Below are 7,751 nucleotides of genomic sequence, written 5' to 3'. Positions count from 1 at the left end.
ATACGACATGAAACTACTCCAGTTAGCTCAACCATGTTGTAACTAAGACATCCGCTGGAAAAAATATTTTTTTCACGTTGACGAGACGGCATTACTGGAGCGGTCGCTATGGACGTGGAGCTTGCTGTTTGTGTAGGTACACATTTCCTGGGGACACCTGCATGTCTTGGCTGCGCCCCCTCCATTGTGATTGGCTAAAGCGCAGCATCGTTCAGACTCAAAGCCCCGCCCTCCCCCTCTCTCTAGTCGTCTTTCACACAGGGCTGCCGACAGATTCTACTGTCTTGAGAGATTAGTGTGTGAGAAACAGATCTTCACGTCTGTCTTTGTTTCAACTTTATCCTCAGTGACAAAGAAGAGCTCCACTGTCGAATCCAGTGCCTTGAGTTTTTGGAATAGTGTGAAGGCATCCAGAACATCGTCCCCCAAGCGCACAATCCGGTGAGCTGCCCGCTTCAGTGTCCCTCTGATTCCGTCGGGAGCTCCCTTCCCGTGGCTGGCTTTGAAACCATGCCTGAATGGCTCGGTAGACAAGAGGTAGGAGTTGCGCTTTTGTTTATACTGTGTGGCAGGGCCATCACTGTAAAAGTGAAATGTCTCCACCTGTGGATATCTGGTCTTCACCATCTTCAGGACAGGATCTAGGTGGGCCCAGATCACTGGTGGGTCATGTCGTCGTGAGGGAGAGATTGAACAGAATGAAACTGGTGTCTGGTCACTGGTGTACAGTACACCGGTGTGCAGGATGGCCTGCTGGTGAGATCCCCCAAAATGCACTGACTTGCAGAGTAATTCTCATTGAAGTCGATGTGTATCATGCACTCGTTGGCTTGGAGGCTTTCGCGCAGTTGTCTGTAAGCAGTATATTGGCATCTGATGTTAAATAGATTCTTACGGAATTTGTAAAGACGATCTTGGAAATCATCAACTAGATCTGCTTCTGTGTTCTTCACCATCTACTTCATAGTTATGACCTTCCTTTCTTCTTCCCCTGTTCTTTCAGCACACCATTGTACCACTTCTACAGCTTCTTCTGTGGCGGCTCTCAAAATTGGGTAAGTGGTGCTGCGTATTCTTTGCAGTCACCATAGGCGCAGACTTTAACTCATGTGGCGCAAACAGTGCAGTCAGCCGAGGTGGAAAGAGTACTGAAAATTTGTACTCAAGTACAAGTACTGTTACATTGCTTAAATTGTACTCAATTACAAGTAAAAGTACTGGTGTTTAAAAAATACTTAAGTAAAAGTACAAAGTACTCTTCTCAAAAACTACTCAGAGTATTAATTACTTTTAACTGATAGATGTTTTATTGTGTCGTCAATAGCAGGCATTCGATTCGATTCACCTGTATAAAATATCAAAAACAGCTCACCTTATACAGTGAAATTACTGCAATGATATGCCTATTATGAGGCCAGGGTGTAAACACATGGCACACACATGAATACATGGGGCTCACTGACTCCACAAGAGTCACAGCTTTCGAGTCAGCCCCAATTTATCCAACTGTAATACTGTTTAAGGACCCCAATATGCAGGAAAAATAAAATAGAATAGGTGAAATTACATAAATACTGCACGCAAAATAACCGCGTGGGTTTTGCACAAAACTGCAAGGGATTAGAGTGAAGTGGATGTGTCTGTAAAGGGGTAACGCTTATCATACAAAAACATCTTCATTCAGGTATCTTGAAGTAAGAGAACAAGGGACCCCTTGCTTGTGCCCTGTTTGCCATGCTAAACGTTAGCCTGAATTTGGAGCACTATTTACCCCCCTTACCGACAAGCTAACATGACATGGTTAATTTTCATGGTTAATGTTTCATATAATATAGCGTCACTCTAGCACAAAATATAGGCCTGCTGAATGCAGGCCTGTGAGTATTAAATGACTACAGATTTAATTTATTGTAATGACGGTGGTTGTCCAAATATTAAGCTAAAACATTTCTAAGAATTGTAGCTTAATTATGCATGCAGGCACGTGCACACGTTAGCTAGCTCCGTCTTATTTTAATATCAGGCAAACCAATGGCAGTGACAATATCTTTGCAGACTTATCTTAGCCAAACTAATAACCAGTGCTTAATTTGTAAAATTAGAAGTAGGGGAACACTTTGGGCCTCTGAGAGAGCAGCACTTTTTTAAGCGGCACCCAAGCCGCCTCACTGCACAACTCCGAATGGAATGGTTGTGACATCTTGTCACAGTACCAAAATTGGGACCCACTGTACGATACCATAGCAAAAATGAGGCAGATGTGCCTTTTGTCAGATAAATCACTTTTCTATAATACATCAATGATATTTCAATGGAATAAATTACTTATTGACTTATTCAGACAAACAGCATCAATAAGTGATTAACTTAGGGGGGATCAAAATAAAATAAAATAAAATAAATTAAAAAAATAAAAATCAACCAGCCACCCTCCTCCCCTGACAGTCCCTTCATAAGTAAAGAACAGTCCCTAAAGTGCGGTGAGGTTTGTGGGCTGTTACTGACACAGAGAGAGAAATGTGAACGGTTCGTTTCTCCTCTGACACGCCACATAGGCCTACCTGTGTGCCTGTGTGCATCGGTTGTCCAGGTACTACTGGGCAGTCATGACGCCAACGAAAGAGGAAATTACTGGACCTGGAGTCGGACTCGCCAGTAAGCCGTTATGTTGCGGCGCGGAGCTCACGGGATTTGCGCGGAGCGCATGGACACTCACCCTTGGCTTCTTTGTCTCCAAATCTTCAGTCCATAAAATAGTCTCTACTCCGCTGTGTAGGTATGTTACCGCCAGACACCTGTGCCTGCTGCAGCTGAGTTGTCCTTTCCTTAGATCATAGATTAATTGGCGCGGTCGCGATCAGACAGCCTTATTGGCTACAAAGATGCAGATGAAAGGTTTGAATATTAATTCAAATTGTGGGCGTACTCAGTAGCGACTTATGATTTTAAAAGTAGAGAAGTAGATTACATGGTGTAAATTGTACTCAAGTAGGAGTAAAATTACACACTTGAAAAAAATACTCATAAAAGTACAAGTACCCAAAAAATCTACTTAATTACAGTAACGTGTGTATTTGTAATTCGTTACTTCCACCCCTAAAGACAGATGTATACCAGCTTTCACCAGGGTCTGTGACAAATCCTGATTCACCGCTATGCTCAGGCAATTAATTTTGGAAAATAAAGGCATTAAGGATTGGCGACAGGGACAGGTTTAGAGAGCTGAAGTACAGGTTTAGCAAGGTGGTAAGAAATGTTGAATGACTTTACTCTGAGAAACTTGCATAGCAGTTCTCGGCAAACAAAACTGCCTCCATCTGGAACAGAGCATGTGAGCGGAGCAGGGAGCAGGGAGCAGGGAGCGGGAGGATTTTGTGTTGAGCGAGGAGCCGCTATTTTTTTTAAAAGGTGGAGCGGAGCCTTATCTCTTGCTCCAATTTCGCTCCGGTCGCTCATGCCCCATCCAGAATGCATCTTTGCACCTGCGCACACCCACACTGTTTTCTTTCAAAACTATGGAGTTTACTGTGTACTTCAGAAAAGAAACTGAGAAGAGAAGCAGCGGTACCTTGGAGAACAGTCCCTAACTGCGGGGAGAGGCGAGAGGGCTTCAGAGGTCGGCCGCTTAACCTGGTCCGTCTCCACACTTTGACTATTTCCACCCTGCCAGCGGTACCGTGTAGAACGGTCCCTAACTGCGGGGAGAGGCGAGAGGACTTCCCCGGAGAATCTACCAAGCTCATATTTTATTGGTGCCGTATTGTTCCGACCTCTCATTGTTCCGACCTCTCATTAGTCAGACTTCCCGTTGTTCCGATATGTGATTATTACTGTAGCCTATTTGTGTACCATAGAGGATCAGCAAACGCAACAAAAGTAGGCTACTGGTCGAGATACAAGAGAGTGAAACACCAAAATCTCCTGTTATTAACTCTGGGGTCCGGGTTGTGTGGGGAGCTCTCCGCGGTGCTGAATGGCTCCCGGCGGGCGTAATTCTGCCTTGATGGTGCGCCGCGACCGGCTCTGGGTCAGATGGGAAAGGCTTGAGGTGAAGCAGGCTCACGGCTTATGTGTTTGCCACTTTCTTTTTCATTTTAACCCACACCATGATTTTTTCCTAACCCTAACCAAGTGGTTTTTGTGCCTAAACCTAACAAGACCTTAACCACAGGGCATCATGAACAATAGGTTTAATATGGTCGGAACAATGGGATGTTGGACCAATGGGCTGTCGGAAAAATGGGCAGACCCCGTTTTATTTGTGAATAGAAGATTACAGGTTAGGGTAGTACGACGCATTTGTTTTGAGCGGAGTGGTGAGCGAGTGGAGCGGGATAAAATTTATGATGGAGCGGAGGGGAGCGAAGAATGCGCAGAACCAAGCGGAGCGGACGAGCGGTTCAAAGTGACAGGTCTGCGAGCGAGGAGCGGAAATTTTCATCCACTCTTCTCCGCTCACATGCTCTGATCTGGAACGGTCTCAGACAGATCATTTACTACAAACCCAAAGCCCCCCGACTGGAGTCGGAGTTGGCGTTCTGTGCATGCCCCACTTTTTCTTTTGTGGGCTTTCACCCGGAAGAAGAAGGAGATGACTTAGCAGCAGTTCAGTATATAGCAGTGTAGTTATTCCTGGAAAATCAAACAAACAAATACCATGGCGACAGAGAAGCAGAAGATGCACTTCTGGACGGACGAGGAAACTACATTCATGCTCCGCCATCTTCATTTGTCATTAGCTTCCTCTTCGGGTCAACCGGAACTAGTTCAATACGCACTATATTAAAAAGGACACAGCGCCGCCTATCGAGGCAGTGTCAGACGTATTTGGTTAGAAATTCGATTTTCTTTACTGCATGTATACTCAGACAAGACGAGAAGTCCAACTTGACTGATCAGCCGAGCTATGAGCTTAGCTCGACTACTGCATGTATGTAAACTTACTGAATGTCACCTTTCATCATCCTAGAGAGGGCTGTCAACAGACTTTTCAAGAGGCAAAACCCCAACAAAGCAGCCAGGCCAGACTCTGTCTCTCTTTCTACCTTGAAGCACTATGCTGATCAGCTGTCTCCAGTGTTGACAGACATCTTTGACACCCACTGGAGTTTGACTACAGAGCCAGCAGGTCTGTCGACGATGCAGTCAACAAGCCTTTTATTTCATCCTCCAGCACCTGGACTCCTTGTCCTCCATGTCACAATCCTTTTTGTGGATTTCAGCTCTGCCTTTAATTAAGGTTTGGCAATTTCAATTTCAGTTTTATTTATAAAGCCCAATATCACAAATCACAATTTGTCTCACAGGGCTTTACAGCATACAACATCCCTCTGTCCTTAGGACCCTCACAGCGGATAAGGAAAAACTCCCCCTTTAACGGGGGAAAAAAATGGTAGAAACCTCAGGAAGAGCAACTCAGGAGGGATCCCTCTTCCAGGACGGACAGACGTGCAATAGATGTCGTACAGAACAGATCAGCATAATAAATTAACAGTAATCCATATGACACAGTGAGATAGAAAGAGAGACAGAGAGCACAACAATCTAACTTACCCTTCCTAAAACCAAAACAAAAAAAGGGACAACAAGAAAAATGGTGTGACTCAGAATGCAAAAATATGAGGAAAAAACTAAAACAACTATCTAACCAAAAGCACAGGGCTCCAGAAAATCAGGAGCTACGTATACACTATAGTGACCTGTCAAACAATATAAACAAACATTGAGAACTAAAAGAAAACACCACCTTGAAAACCAGGTGAACTTAATTGAAGAATCAATAAACTCAAACAGTTTCTGGGACCACTGGAGGACGTTAAACTATAATAAAAATAATAATAATCTAGCCATTCAAGATGGAGATATCTGGATAAAGCCCTTTAAAGAATTATACCAAGAAACAAGTAACACACCTGAACAAGACCAAATAGAAGAAAAATTAAGCCAATTAGAAACAATAATCAAAGACTACCAAAACCCATTAGACTATGAAATTACTGAAAAAGAATTAGACCATAAACTAAAAACCCTAAAGTGTAAAAAAGCCTGTGGACCTGATGGCATTCTAAATGAGATGCTTCAACACACAGACTCCAAATTCAGATCAGCCATTTTGAAACTCTTCAATTTAGTACTCAGAGTTGGCTATTTTCCTGAGTCGTGGAGTGAAGGACTGATAACCCCCATATTTAAAAGTGGAGACAAGACAGACCCTCAGAATTACTGTGGGATCTGCATAAATTCATGTCTGGGAAAGGTTTTATGTAGTATACTAAATTCACGAACCATAGACTTCATTACAGAACATCAGCCATTAAGTAAAAGCCAAATTGGATTCCTCCCTAAATTCAGAACCACAGACCATATTTTCACACTGCACACTTTAATTGATAATTATGTGCACAAAAATAATGAGAAAATTTATGCTTGTTTCGTGGATTTTCAAAAAACCTTTGACTCAATCTGGCACAAAGGCCTTTTCTTTAAATTATTTGAAAGTGGTATTGGAGGAAAAGTATACGACCTGATAAAATCAATGTATACTAATGGAAAATGCTCAATTAAGATTGGAACCAATAAAACAGAATCTTTCTTCCAGAGACGTGGAGTAAGGCAGGGCTGTAACCTCAGCCCCACCCTATTTAACATATATATCAATGAATTGGCAAAACAAATAGAAAAGTCTCCTGGACCTGGACTGAAATTACAAGAGACTGTAATAAAGTGTCTCCTCTATGCTGATGACCTGGTCCTGTTGTCTCCAACAAAAGAGGGGCTACAGCAACACTTAACCCAAACCCAAACCTGGGCCCTGACAGTTAACCAACCCAAAACCAAAGTGCTTATTTTTCAAAAAAGATGCAGATTACAGAGAAACAATAACTGTTTCAAAATTGGAAAAAACTTTATTGAACAAACAAACCATTATACATATTTAGGGCTAAACATTTCAAACACAGAGAATTTTAACATGGCTGTGAATGATCTAAAAGACAAAGCAAAAAGGGCTAACTATGCCATCAAGAGATCAATAAACACTGAACTACCAATAAAAACATGGCTCAAAATATTCAAATCAATCATCGAACCCATTGCATTGTATGGCAGCGAGGTGTGGGGTGCACAAACTCAGCAAGACTGGACAAAATGGGACAAACATCCAATTGAAATCCTGCATGCAGAGTTCTGCAGAAGTCTCCTCCAGGTGCAGAGAAGAACTCCAAACTCTGCATGCAGAGCTGAATTAGGCCAATATCCTCTACTGTTAAATATTAAAAAACGAGCCCTAAATTTCTGGAACCACATTAAAACAAGTGACCCAATCTCACTTTCCTATAAAGCCTTATGCTGCCAGGAGCTGAACCCACAAAGGAGTCCCCTCTACCTGCTTGTCCAGAGTCTGACCGAACCTTCAACCACTCGGGTCACTACATCACAACCACCTCAGCTTCAGGACACATGCCCCCCGAAAATTAGACCCAACCAAATTATGACAAAAGAAAAAGAAAAATACTGAGAATATTGGACAGAACTAATAAAATCCCAGAGCAAAATGGAAACGTATGAAGCCCTCAACAGACAGTACTCTGTGGCAACCTACCTGAGCACAGTGTCTGATAGGAATATGAGGAAAACGATGACTAGGTACAGACTGAGTGAGCACAACCTGGCAGTAGAAGTCGGCCGACGCAAACAGAGCTGGCTGCCCAGAGAGGAGAGGTTGTGTTCTCACTGTGACCAGGGAACAGTAG

At 43.1% G+C, this 7,751-nt stretch overlaps 1 pseudogene across 1 annotated transcript in view; it reads left to right on the top strand.

Annotated features, from left to right (window-relative positions):
* The first annotated feature begins 566 nt into the window (after positions 1-566).
* The window catches only part of LOC117264752 (protein NLRC3-like), a 54,426-nt pseudogene continuing 47,241 nt past the window's right edge, over positions 567-7,751 (top strand). The window contains exon 1 of the transcript XR_013488297.1: positions 567-1,055. The product of XR_013488297.1 is annotated as a protein NLRC3-like (transcript). The remainder of the gene's footprint in view (positions 1,056-7,751) is intronic.

Source organism: Epinephelus lanceolatus, chromosome 20, assembly GCF_041903045.1.
Source record: "Epinephelus lanceolatus isolate andai-2023 chromosome 20, ASM4190304v1, whole genome shotgun sequence".
NCBI classification, from domain to species: Eukaryota; Metazoa; Chordata; class Actinopteri; order Perciformes; family Serranidae; genus Epinephelus; species Epinephelus lanceolatus.
Note: the sequence above shows the minus strand (reverse complement) of the source record. Positions and strands in the feature narration are given on the sequence as shown.